This window comes from Ruditapes philippinarum, unplaced genomic scaffold (genome assembly GCF_026571515.1).
Source record: "Ruditapes philippinarum isolate M1 unplaced genomic scaffold, ASM2657151v2 ctg14406_1_1_1_1, whole genome shotgun sequence".
In the NCBI taxonomy this organism is placed as follows: domain Eukaryota; kingdom Metazoa; phylum Mollusca; class Bivalvia; order Venerida; family Veneridae; genus Ruditapes; species Ruditapes philippinarum.
In genome coordinates this window covers 1-14,818 of record NW_026867148.1, presented here as the reverse complement: position 1 = coordinate 14,818, position 14,818 = coordinate 1, and the positions used below count along the sequence as shown (strand labels likewise).

Sequence of the window (14,818 nt, the reverse complement as noted above, 5' to 3'; positions counted from 1 at the left end):
TTCTCTTTTGAGTGTAAAAGATAATAAATTGTATTGATAAAAGCAAACAATACGTGTCCTAAGTGACATTCTAATTGATCAATGACGTATATATGCTGTTGGTATATATATATAGTTACACAATATCCAAATGCGACGTTTCAATACCATTTCTTTTTGTATAACTTAACCTAAATCGAACTCATGACCTCTTGAATATTAAACGATGGATTTACAACACATGTATGGCCGTGACCAAATAGCTTGAGAAAGACATACAATCCACCAAAGGTGCCTTAAACCTCCAAAATATATCTCGACAGCCTTAAAAACTCGGAATATAAAATTATAATCATTGAATTTATCCCAGTTAAATGCTAGCTCGTCAGAATCAGCAGCAAGAAACATTAGTATTATTCCTTTACGAAGGAAAAACTTTCAATACTTTCAATAAGTAAAGATCTATTTTTATAATTAATATTATAATTAAAATCAACATCGCACTCAAATTCATAAAAAAAGAGCACTATATGCGGTGTTAACACTCGTCTGCTAACCCATTACTTCATGACCATTTTGTGAAAAATGGCTGTTTTCATTGAAAAGCCTCCCGTTACAAGTTCAAATTGCTATAAAACTATAAAAACTGCTTCAATACTAATCAAGCTTGGCACAAATGTTGACTGCATCGTTGCCTTTGTAACAACATGCTCAATCTTAAATTTCCTGTTACCATGGCAACGAGGGGACATCTCAAAATTGCCAAAAAATACTATTTTGCGTTGTATTATTCTATCAAAATTGATTTCAAAGTGCTGCAACTTCTCAATGGATTCAGATAGAGTCAAAGGCTTTTCAGCGTTGGTTACACGTTACCTTAATATCGACCTTGGGTCATTTTCAGCCTCTCACACGTCAAACATTTTCTTGGCGATGAGGAGGACTACCACACCCCTTCAAACCCCCCCCCCCCCAAACAGAAGGGGGGAACATCCCCATTCTGGCAACCCCTTCATGTAACTTTTGGATAGGGGCGGCGCCGAAAAAAGTGCTCACTATTTTATCAACATTTTTCAAAAGAAAACGTGTTTGGGGTCCAAACAGGACATTTTTTCACTATTTGAGGCCTAAAAGTGTGTGTGGGGGGGGGGGGGAGGTCGAAAGTGCGTAGTTTCGCATATATATGAGGTAAAGGGTTTTGACAAATCACTTTAGACAAGAATTCTAATCTAAAAAGGGTCAATTAGCCTAAAAATATAGCTTCAAGAATCATGCCACTTGTCTAACAACTGCACAATGTCAGGATAAGCAAGTACATTGTATTCGTGTTCGTAACTTTAAATGTTTGAAAAATGGGCTATATTAAACAAATTTTTTTCACGACGACAGCGATTCTTCGAAACAAGCTAAAAAACATGTTATTATTATTACTTCCTTCTTATTATTACTTACTTCTTCCATGTGCATTTCAAATTGAAGGAAATTCCGTGTTTGGTTAAAACATATTTATGTAAGCTCGTTTGTGAATCAAGTTCTTGCGACTTGGAACCATTCAGTATTGGTGTCATATGAAGAAACATGGTCGTGCTCGATCATGGCTCGAACACATGATCCCTGGGTTGAGAGGCAGACACCTTAACCACTAGGCCACGGCTCCCATGAAAGTCATTGTATAAAATACAAATTGGTTAAAAAAAACAATAATATTCTGTGTGTTCTTGTTGGTTTTTTTTATTATTTTATTCTAATTGTTTGCTTGTTCCCCTTTTTAGAACAACATAGCAGTATATTATGTAACATATAATTACCCAAATATATACATATATCACCCAAATAAATCTGAACAAGTTATGGCACTTTATTTAATGCATTGCCTAGAAGACAATACAAAATATATAACAAAATATATTCCCCAAAGAATTTATTTTTCTATTAACAACTATACATTCAAATAATGATTCAGAATCATAATCATTTGAGAAGCAAAATAACAATATTGCGCTCCAGAAATGTATTATAATGACCTCTTTATTTCACATCACTATTTTTAATTTGACAGAAGTTCAAGTACATATTCTAGTATTTGTGATAAGATGTTTGCTGCACCCTCTATAAAAGTACATTAAAATTCCAGCATCAAACAAGATTGCATTTGAGAAAAATGCTATGCCGCCGCATTAATACTAAGCTCTAGGCCTTTTGGGTCTTTACAAGAAGTTTTTGAAGCCTTGTACCTTGTACCTTCAGACAATATTTTTTTATTTTTTTAATGTATATATTGAAAATCAAGGACCCCCGGGGCGGGGGCAATTTTGACACCAGGGCTATAATTTGAACAATCTTGCTAGAGGCTCACTACACGATGTTTCATGCAAAATATCTAACCTCTAGCATTTGTCAATTGCTAGAAATTTTTTTTTAAAGTTTTTACTAAATACATATAAGGAAAACCAATGACCCCCGGGGCGGGGCCGATTTTGACACCGGGGCTATAATTTGAACAATCTGGGTAGAGGTCTACCACACAATACCTTATGCAAAATATCTAAGCTCTAGGCCTTTTGGGTCTTTACAAGATGGTATTTTTTATGTACATATAGTGAAAATCAATGACCCCCGGGCGGGGCCGATTTTGACCCTAGGGTTATAATTTGAACAATCTTGGTAAGGGTCTACCAGACAATGGCTTATGCAAAATATCTAAGCTCTAGGACTTTTGGGTCTTTACAAGAAGGTATTTTAAGTTTTTTACTATATGTACATAAAGTGAAAATCAATGACCCCGGGGCGGGGCCGATTTTGACCCCAGGGCTATAATTTGAACAATCTTGGTAGAGGTCTACCAGACAATGCCTTATGCAAAATATCTAAGCTCTAGGCCTTTTGGGTCTTTACAAGAAGATTTTTTAAATTTATTCTTATAATTCCTTTTGGCTGCCATGGCAACCAGATTTCTGCATGGAATGAAATTCTTTGATCAACTTTGGAATCCCTTCAACCAAGGATCAATCCTGCTAAGTTTGGTTGAAATTGGACTAGTGGTTTTTCACAAGAAGATTTTTTAAGTTCACTATATAATCTATATAACACACAAACACATATACACACAGGTGAATCGCTATATGCCACCGCATCGCAGATGCTGCGGTGGCATAAAAAAGAGTAGTCAGTTTGACAGCATGCTCGACTATTCTCAGTGCTTGATAATAAAAAAATGTTGAATTTTCAAAGTTCAAAAAAAGTCCAAAATTCTGTCAAGAAAATCCATGTAAGAATTACTGGACTTGAAAAGTGAGCTGCTATTCGGCTGTTTGGTGCGAAAGGGTTGTAACTCCGTCTTTATGTCATATGGGTTACAACCCTTTTGCACTAAGCCTGCATATTATGTTCTCAAATAAGTGTATAAAGTTTTACCCCATCCCCTTCAGTAGTTTTGGAGATACCAACTTACATGAAAAAAAATAACCAAAGTGTGAGGCATACACCTAAGTAAGTACAATAGCTATCCCTATTCTTTGAAAAATCATGCTCAAAATGGGAAATAAAACAAATCATATCATAGAAACAAGAACTAGTTTTGTCAGAAATGTACATAATGCATTTTATAGAGGAATGTAATATACCTCCATGGTTTTGAGAATATAATACATGTATATAGACCCTTTCATTTAAGCGATAATAGTCAGGGAAGAGTTACTTCCCTTACCGGATGTGACGTAAATGGGGGATAAAACTATGCAGGCAGCATAGAATGTTAGCTTATTGAAAAGTTAAATGCGTAAATACTGATCGTTCAATTATGATTATAACATGTAAATTTACGCAATGCTTACATAAATTCAATATCAATACAATAGAAAAAAATACAAAAACAAAGATTGAGATTAATTCTCGCTACGGAGTGAAACAGCGAAATTTCAAAGTGAATACTGCAGTATATTTATTAGATCTAGATTTTCTCTAATGCCCGGATAAAAAGCTAGTAACTAAATCAAATTTGAATATTTTATAAACACCCATACACACTGAAATTGCCTATTATAAATTAAATGACCATTTTCTAGTTTTCTGTGTTATTTTCTGTCATTTAGAAAATTCCGGCGTTTTTGTGACAAACATGAAAATAAGATTGCCAATGTGTTTTAATGATAGTTTTTCAAGCTTTAATAGAACAATAACAGAATGCATTCTATCAATACTTACTGATTTTTTTTTCATTATGCCGTATAAAAATATTTCTAAGAACCAGTGAAGGATGTAATTCTATAAATATTCCGGAAAGAACGAAAACCATGTGGCATTGACTTTTGTAATTTTAGATTCGCAACAGACGATAATAAGATAATTTGATATTAAAAATCTATTCTTATGGTTATGAAAATTAAGACCTCATAGATAAATAGATGTGTATATATAAGCGCCACTGGGCCGTATCATATTAATTAACAGGGTGCATATGTTGTATATTCAAGCGGCACTTGGCTGTGATATCATAAATCACCAGGGTGCATTTTTTAGAGTTATAACATTACATCAGATTACGTCACTTTTGGTATTAGCAAGATTTATATTGTTGTTTTTCTTTGTCTTAGTAATGCTTAAATCAAAATGATATTTAATAAACCAGTATCTTGCAATTAATTATTACGCAGCCGTTTTTCGAAACTACAGAATCCTTACATTTTTGAAACTCAAAATATCTTTTAGGTATTGTATATTACCAGAGACATAGATAGATTATCTATATCACTGGTATTAGCAAGTTAGTACGATTTAACGGCCTGGTAAAATTCTCATTAATTTATAAAGAATCTAACGAAAATGGTAAATATGATCAGTTACCCAGCAATACGGTCTACTATTAAAACAAATCGTTAACCTTATTATAGTAATCATTTTTATTCATTTCACCATCCTTTTATGTAATATCTTATTAAATTACCCAAAATTTTGGCAATTTCAATCTCCCAATCTTACAAGAGAAAGGATTAAGATCTAATTATATCCCTCTATTATTGTACTTAATCATATCGCCATTGTCCACCGTATCCCCCAATGACGTCATCCAAGGGCGACAACTTGAATACGGTCTTAAATGAAAGGGTCTATAACTGGTATCTTTTCACACTACACATCATATAAGTCCAAACTCCGCACAGTGATTACCTCCCTTTACAGATTTAAACACTGCCTTCGCAGACGTTACATGACGATGAAAGTCACATGACGTAACGTCGAAATTCAAATGTTAATATCGACCGTTACATAGAAAAACTAAGGTCATTTTGCTCTTTCTGTTTTAGTACTGATAAGGGGTGATCACTGCCTAGGTCAAGTTTTTACTGATAAATGTCATATATCTTAAATAAAGTCAATAAACTTGTAACCAAATAAAACAATTAATAAATAAAATAATCTCAAATTGTTCTACAAAACACTTTAATCTAAACTTGTATATCTAATTTCCAAATGCCTTTACAACTGACAATCATACTTAATAAATGTTTTTCTCTTTTGGTTGGGGTTTTATGTCACACGTCACATAACCTTACTGGTGGAGGAAGACCTGAGGTGCCCATCCATGCATATTTTTATGCTTAAGCGGGCAACTGAGTAGAACTACTGATGTTCCTTAATCTAGCTGGATAGCTTCCTCACATAAAAAGATACAATGTCCCTGGTGGGATTCAATACTACAGCCGTCAGGGAGCAATGGTTTGAAGTCAATTACCTTAACCACTCAGCCACGGACACCCCTTTGATAAATGTATTGAATTCACAAACAAATATAAAATATAATATTATTGAGATTCCATTAAAAACAAATAACATTATCAAAACAAGGAAATATTGTCCATTTAGCATTTACATCGCCAAGTTCAAACATTCTAGGTCGCCTAAGTGCTGATGACTAGCAATTCATTACTGCTCAATTAAAAGCCTGTTTGACTTAGTACTTTCTTACACTAAACATTCACAACCAAAAAACCATTCAGGGAAACTTGGTAAGAACAATTTAAATGAATGGAATTGAATGGTGTTGATGGACAGTGTTAATTATTTTGTGCACGTCATTGTATAGCAAATAAGAACACAGGTTATGCTTAAAACTAGAACAATTGAAAGCCCTTAAAGGAACTTCACTGAGAATTTGACTGGAAATAATATTTCAAGATTAATGTTTCATTTGATGCAGGTCTAGATAAATAACTTGAGTGCAAAATTTCAGATATTTCCTCACACTGTTTTTCCAAAATAACTCTTCTAATTGTGACAATTAATCCAAAATTGAAAAGCGTTGCAACACTTTTCACTGACATCTGGCTTAAATAGCACACAAATTCGAGTTTCAATTTATTACTTAGTATATTCCTTAATAATTTAATTACATTTTGTGAATGTAGGACAAAACCCCACACCTCAAAATTTTATAGAGTGGACAAAACCCCACACCTAAAGTTTACAGAGGGGTCAAAACCCCACACCTCCAGTTTGACTGGTTGGGTTTTGTCCGTCTTCCACATTTTACCTATCTTTCTGTATTAAATGCCCCTTTTGATAAATATAAGAAATTCAAATTTATATTTTTAGGCTTTTGGACCTCAGTGGAGTCCCTTTAAGAATATATTATGCAAAAGTTTGAAATTTCACAATATCAATAATTGCTACAGTTCTTATGTTTTACGTAACACACATAGTATAAATGTCATGTTTAAAACTCTATACACTACCGGTAAAAACAGTATGAATGTAATGCCATTAAAAAAAACCTGGCAGTTTTTTTATAAGAAAGGACCATCTTAAAGCACCATGCCTCCAGATTTATGCAAATTTTCATAAACATTTCGAAAATGCATTTTAAAAGTACAATATTGTGAAAGGAACAAAGTTGGTAATTTGCACATTGCCAACAACCCCTTCAATCCGAGTAATTTACCTAAAAGAGGTCATTATATGCACAAATAGCCTGTACTGCATTAGTCACGCAGAAGAAATACTGAGATAAGTACTGCAAATTCAGTCATTAATCGTACAAACATGTAAATTAATACTTGAATCTTGAATCTCTAATTTAAAATCTAAGTACATTTTTCTCTAAAATTTTGATTTTTCTGGGAATATTTTGCCATATCTGGAGGCATGCAGCTTTAATTGGTCGTATATAAGGGAATTCAGAAATCCCAGTAATGAATTGTGCATTCTCTTATTCATATTAGAAGTATTCGGTGACAATTTCCTGGATTTCAATAAATTTGTGCAATAAGAGTATTTTAAGCAAATAAAAAAAATAGTACATTTAAATCTTAAATAAAGAGGAATTAAGCATGATAAAATAATGAACAAGAGTTACATCCCTTAACTTTTTTCATAATCATCTGATAAAAAAACATCACCCCTCCCCCCCCCCCCCCCCCCACCAAAAAAAATAAAGAAAATAAAAAGCAAAATTGTCACACATTGAAAGTATACAGCTCGAATTTTTCTATAACGTGGGAAATAATAATAGCTTATGTATATACATAATAGATTTGGTAAATATCAGATTTGATAGGTAGACCTTTCATTTTTCAAGTTGCATTTATTTATAGATTTATCAAATAACTGTGATCACATGACATATAAACATAACAAACTCAACATCATTAGATCATTAGAGATTTTTTCTTAATCTATATAGAAATGTATATTAGCAACATTTTTTGAAGAAAATAAAATACACACAATTTAATCAGGAATATAATATAAAAATATATCTAATTATATAAAACTTATTTGCGATGTTGTATGTATAGTTTAAGTGCAAATTGGATACACTCACGCACACTGAGGGCCCAATAAAAATTATTCTATACAGTTTCCTAATGAAGCACCTAAAAACAATTCAAAGCCCTGGAAATGTATATCTGTAATAATTATAAAGCTCTCAGTATTAATTGTGATAAGCCCTGGATAATGCATATTTCAATGAACATGATAATGAAGCATACAGAACTGCAGTAAGCTCTGGAAATGCATATCTTTACTAATCATAAAGCTCCCAGTATTGTGATAAGCCCTGGAAAATGCATATCTAAATGTAGGCTGATAATGAAGCATACAGAATTGCAGTAAGCCCTGGAAATGAATAATCCAATATCTACATGTCTATGTGTTTGTATAGAATTAAAATAAGGCAATCATATACAGCCTTGGTAATGTACAATTTATTTTGCATAGTCATGATATGTGAAATAAGATCATCAACAATCCAAGCAACATCGATCAATCCTGTCAGCTGTTGTAAGACTTTGGTAAAACTATCAAATTGTCTGCATCTGAAATACAAAACATAATATTTATCAGGTGACTGAAATACAAAGCAAAAGAATGTCAGATATACTATACACTTAGTCTCAATATTTCTACCTGCAAGACCAACTGATTTTACAAACTGATATTACATAGATGTCAGTCTTTTTGAAGGGCGACCATCGTTTTATATAATACAAAAACCTGGCACACTGTTTGTGCTAGCAACAAACTCATCTCTCTCTTCAATGGTAAAACTTGGAGGTGTTAACTGGTAAAACGTAGAATTGTTAAATGGTAAAACTTTGAGGTGTTCACTGGTTAAACCTAAAGGTGTTCAATGGTAAAACCTTGAGATGTTAAATGATAAAACCTAAAGTTGTTTAATGGTAAAACCTAGAGGTATTCAATGGTAAAACCTAGATGTATTCAACGGTAAAACTTAGAGGTGTTAAATGCTAAAATGCAATAATTCATTATTATTTTATAAATAATGATAATAATGAATAGTTGAGCTTATAAAAAATAAAATGAAATACCAATTCAGTTAATGACATGTTTAAGTAATGTAGAACCCTGCTATTGCATTACCTCCACTTTGAAGAGTATTTAAACAGACAGTCAACTTGCTGAATTAGTGTAATTCCTGCCCCACTATGACTTTACAAATTGACCTTTTTTCAAATTTCTCTTTTTATGAAAACACAAAAATTGAGCTGCCACCATTATAGAATGAAGTCGGACAACATGGTACTGCAGACTGGTTGGGCCATGAACTGGTCACATACACCTCTGCCTTACAGGGACTAGCACTCCAGTGTGAGAAATAATTTTATACAATTTAAATGTATCAAGATTTCCATTTTTCTTTCAAAATGTCACAGTTCAGAACTATTCACTATTTAGGGGAGAGGATGTGTAAGCGGTCTTATAGCTTAGTCGATATAGAAGTGGAACAGTATTCCGAAGGTCCTGGTTCGAGTCCTGGTCAGACTGCACATTTTTCTCACCCTGTGACAAAAAGATATAAAAGCAAAACTAGAACTCCGCGAGTCGGATGTGTCGCCTTGTGAACAATGTAGTTTAGGGGAAATGGCCAGGACCAAAAATGAAATATGAAAAATAACAAAGGGCAATAACTAAAAAAATAATACGTGCAGAGCAGCATTTCTGTACACTGCACTTCTTATCAATAAGATCTATCATTCTATGATGTTTCAAGTCCATAGCTTTCATACTTGAGGAGAAATGACCAGGACAAAAATAAAGTAAGAAAATCAACAAAGGGCAATTACTCAAAAATAAGAAATGCAGAGTATCAGTTCTTATGCACTGCACTTCTTTTTAATGAGATCTATCATCCTATGAAGTTTCAAGTCCATAGCTTTTATACTTAAGGAGAAATGGCCCGTACAAAATTAAAAAAAATGAAAATAAACAAAGGGCAATAACTCAAAAAATAAGAAATGCAGAGTACCAGTTCTTGTGCACTGCACTTCTTCTTAATGAGACCTATCATCCTATGAAGTTTCAAGTCCATAACTTTTATACTTTCGGAGAAATGGCCAGGACAAAAATTAAGTATGAAAATTAACAAAGGGCCATAACTCAAAAATTAAGAAATGCAAAGTACCGATTCTTGTGCACTGCACTTCTTAATAATAATATCTATCATCCTATGAAGTTTCAAGTCCAAAGCTTTTATACTTAAGGTGAAATGGCCCGGACAAAATTAAAAAATGAAAATAAACAAAGGGCAATAACTCAAAAAATAAGAAATGCAGAGTACCAGTTCTTGTGCACTGGACTTCTTCTTAATGAGACCTATCATCCTATGAAGTTTCAAGTCCATGGCTTTTATACATTAGGAGAAATGGCCCGGACAAAAATAAAGTATGAAAATTTAACAAAGGGCAATAACTCAAAAATTAGGAAGTGCAGAGTACTGGTTCTTGTGCACTGCATTTCTTCTAAATGAGATCTATCATCCTATGAAGTTTCATGTCTATAGCTTTTTTAGTTGAAGAGAAATGGCCCGGACAAAATTAAAGTATGAAAATTAACAAAGGGCAATAACTCAAAAAATAAGAACTGCAGAGTACCGGTCCTTGTGCACTGCACTTCGGGTTATTGAAAGAAGCATGCATACCAAGTTTGAAGTCAATCAGACTTATAGTGACTGAGTTATGCTCCGGACAAGCTTTAGCGGACGCCGACGCCGACACAGACGCCGCCGCCGCCGACACCGCCGACAAAAGTAACCCCTATATGTCACCTTTTCAAGGCGACACAAAAAACATTATCACCATTTTCATATAAAATATTTCCCAGCACCAATCCAAAAAATGTGGAATGTTCTTTATCATTTACATCCTGTGGTATATATTCCCTGAAAATGTAAAAACAGAAAATATTCTATGAAAAATACAATCCCTGTTTATTAAATTCTAAAATATGTTTTTTGAAAAATATTTAATGATATTATTTAAAGGTGACATTTTTATTTCAACTCTCATGAACATCCTGTGTAAAATAACTTACAAAACAAATCAAGCTACATTTCACCATAACAACCAATTATTACTCAAATTCAATGACAATTTAGTTCAAGACCAGGAAAGAATAAGGGATGTCATTTAAAAATTTAATTCTATTTTTAGCTTTAGCATTTATCTTGCAAAGCTGATGAGTACAAAATTGCTATTTTCATTCAGTGCCAACAAAAAAATTTTCCTCTAAGTATCACCAAAATCAACTTTTTAACTGTAAGTATCACCAAAATCTGCACAGAGGACAGTCATTTATTTAAAGTTTATTTCTATTTTCAGCATCAGCAACCATCTTGTTCAGCAGAGTAGAATGTGAAGTGCTATATTTGTAAACGACCACTCTAGAATTATTCCCCTTGAGTTTCATCAAAACTACTCAGCAGTTAACAAAACAAGATGGGTTTTTTTTAAGCTAAGCAGACTGCCACAATTTTACCTATATTTGTAATGCCTTTTATGCCTTTTCCCAGTGTCACCATGGGTCAAATTACCAGACCTATTCCCAATGGCAAATATGCTTATTTCCCCAATTGAACTGAAATTCTCAATAACAAAACTGACAAAGTTGCTGGAGTTCATTCCACTATGGTATCAGACAGATGTTTCCAAACCTTTTATTGTCAAATTGTGACGTATATTTTCATGTTTTTGAATGATATTTGCATTGGTTGGAATAAACAATTTTGCATAATTCAAAATACTATGCCAAAAGAGCACTAAGGAGTTTTCAAAAGGTACCAAATATTTTTCCCAATTAAGCAATTTTACGATGCAAATTTCCCAAACTGGGCATAATACTTTTTCCTTAAAAGACTAGGAAAAAGTCTGTTTGTAGAGGACTTCAACAAACGATTCCTATCGAAATTTATCAAATTCTGCTCATTCAGGAGAAAATATAACTTATAAGGTTTTCCTTTTCTTGGCTCTAGAAGTCATCTTATTGGCAGATTGAAACAATTGTAGCTATCCTTCTAAAGGAGCACTAAATGACCATATTGCTTAGTGGTAAAGGAAATGTTGTTTCAGATAGACAAAGGGTTTATCAATTTACACAAAAAGCGGGATGGAATGTGTCTAGGCTGTTGATTTAGGCTACCCAAAGCCCTGAATAACTGCCACTGAGTAAAGTTTACAGGGGGCTGTCAGATTTATTCTTGGTACATGTACTTAAAAATTAATAACTTTTTTATTTCATTGCCTAAATAACCTTCTTATCTCAAACTGTGTCAATTTTCTTTTCAATAAAAAAATTGTAATTAATTAGATTTACAAACAAACATTTAATTGACATTAAGGTAGTCTTACTGTACTGTTTTCCCGCCAAAAAATTTCTAACATCGGCTAATATCGTAATAAATCAGTCATTTGCAGACTGTTATTTTTCACGGGAATGTAATTCCTCAGTATTCAATAATTTTTAACCGTATATAACCGGAACTTAGTACATAGTGATAAAGGATGAGTAATTGTAAATAATCTAATGCCCAAGATTTTGAAAAAATATCATTCAGGAAATAACAGATTTGCTATGATATTGTCCGATGTTAGAATTTCTGGGCGGGAAAGCACTACAGTCAGACTACCTGGTACTTTAAAGATCTTGTATGTTGTAAATGAAGTTGTATACAACAGTTAAATGAAATTACATATATGTATATGTATGCTTATAAAACAATTTTCAAACATCGAAGGATATGTAAAATATAAACTGAAAATATTTTATTTTGTACATATATTTAATCATTAAAATATATGTATTCATTTCTTATTGAAAAATTTGACATAGTCTTTATAGAAAATCAATTTCATTACCTCCCTTTATTTACATGAAATGTTAAATTCGGTAATATCTGTCTAAATAATGCTTTTTTGAAACTTACAAAATTGATAAATCTTAATTTGAGGATCATTGTCATGATATAAAACCATAAAAAATTGTGTTACAGGATCTTTAATTAATACATGTACAATCTACACATCATTTATCAACAATATTATTAAGTACATTTTCATTATTCCCTACCGGTTATAAAACACTTACCAGCCAATATGTTGCCTACATCCAGGGCACGCCAAGATGATCCAGTTAAATCCTGGCCACCAGGTGTCACCTCCAGTCTCCTATAATACAAGCATATCTGGATATAATCTGGAAATTACTGTTTATATATTGCTGTACATTATCTGGAAATTACTGTTCATATACATGTAATCTTAAAATTATTGTTTATGCTATTGTTCAATATGATCTTGAAATCACAGTTTATGCTTATGTGAGTCATGATTGGGAAATCTCAATTCATGCTAATGTTGGATACATTGTAATCTGTATACATGTATTACTGTTTATGTTTGATACATATAATCTGGAAATCTTTGTTTTACTTTATGCTTATGTTAGATATAATCTATCACTGTTCACAATAATGTTGGATATAATCTTGAAATTACTATTTATGCTTATGTTTGATATAAGTTGGAAATAACTATTTCTGCTAATGTTGTATATAATCTGAAAATTATTATTTCTGCTAATGATGTATATAATCTGAAAATTATCATTTATGCTAATGTTGTATATAATCTGAAAATTATCATTTATGCTAATGTTGTATATAATCTGAAAATTATCATTTATGCTAATGATGTATATAATCTGAAAATTATCATTTATGCTAATGTTGTATATATTCTGAAAATTATCATTTATGCTAATGTTGTATATAATCTGAAAATTATCATTTATGCTAAAATTATTATTTATGCTTATGATGTATATAATCTGAAAATTATTATTTATGCTTATGATGTATATAATCTGAAAATTATTATTTATGCTAATGATGTATATTTCTTATTATTTATGCTAATGATGTATATAATCTGAAAATTACTATTTATGCTAATGTTGTATATAATCTGAAAATTACTATTTATGCCAATGTTGTATATAATCTGAAAAATTACTATTTATGCCAATGTTGTATATAATCTGAAAAATTACTATTTATGCCAATGTTGTATATAATCTGAAAATTACTATTTATGCCAATGTTGTATATAATCTGAAAATTACTATTTATGCCAATGTTGTATATAATCTGAAAATTACTATTTATGCCAATGTTGTATATAATCTGAAAATTACTATTTATGCCAATGTTGTATATAATCTGAAAATTACGATTTATGCCAATGATGTATATAATCTGAAAATTATCATTTATGCCAATGTTGTATATAATCTGAAAATTACTATTTATGCCAATGTTGTATATAATCTGAAAATTACTATTTATGCCAATGATGTATATAATCTCAAAATTATTATTTATGCCAATGATGTATATAATCTGAAAATTACTATTTATGCCAATGTTGTATATAATCTGAAAATTACTATTTATGCTAATGTTGTATATAATCAGAAAATTACTATTTATGCTAATGTTGTATATAATCTGAAAATTACTATTTATGCTAATGTTGTATATAATCTGAAAATTACTATTTATGCCAATATTGTATATAATCTGAAAATTACTATTTATGCTAATGTTGTATATAATCTGAAAAAATGTTGTATATAATCTGAAAATTATTATTTACGCTAATGTTGGAAATAATCTGGATACAACTGTTTAAGCTTATGTTGGTTAAAGTCATAAATATAACATTAATTCCAGAAAAAGTTTATTAGTCCTGTGTCAGTCAAGAGAGAATGATATTATGGAGGGAATCATGTCAATATATATGGACAACTTACTTGGCTGGCTCGCATTACGTTAGCTTTTGTAGATGTTACCACTTCATACTGTGCACCTGAAATACACCATGGAAATCAGTAAAGATATGCCATATTTACAGTTTACAACAAATGACTGTATAATGGAAAAATAGTAAATGTGATAAACTGATGATGATTTTTACAATAAGCCAAAGAGTTCATATTGACAATAAGTCATAGGTTAAAAACAGAGCCGGTGCATGAAATACCAAAT

At 31.7% G+C, this 14,818-nt stretch overlaps 1 long non-coding RNA gene across 1 annotated transcript; it reads right to left on the bottom strand.

Moving 5' to 3' along the window:
- Positions 1-8,161: 8,161 nt before the first annotated feature.
- Positions 8,162-14,696, bottom strand: LOC132735010 (uncharacterized). The gene is made up of 4 exons (XR_009626397.1): positions 14,584-14,696; positions 12,859-12,938; positions 10,575-10,657; positions 8,162-8,294 (listed from the first exon to the last, which is right to left on the bottom strand). It is a non-coding gene; the product is annotated as an uncharacterized LOC132735010 (long non-coding RNA).
- Positions 14,697-14,818: the final 122 nt, after the last annotated feature.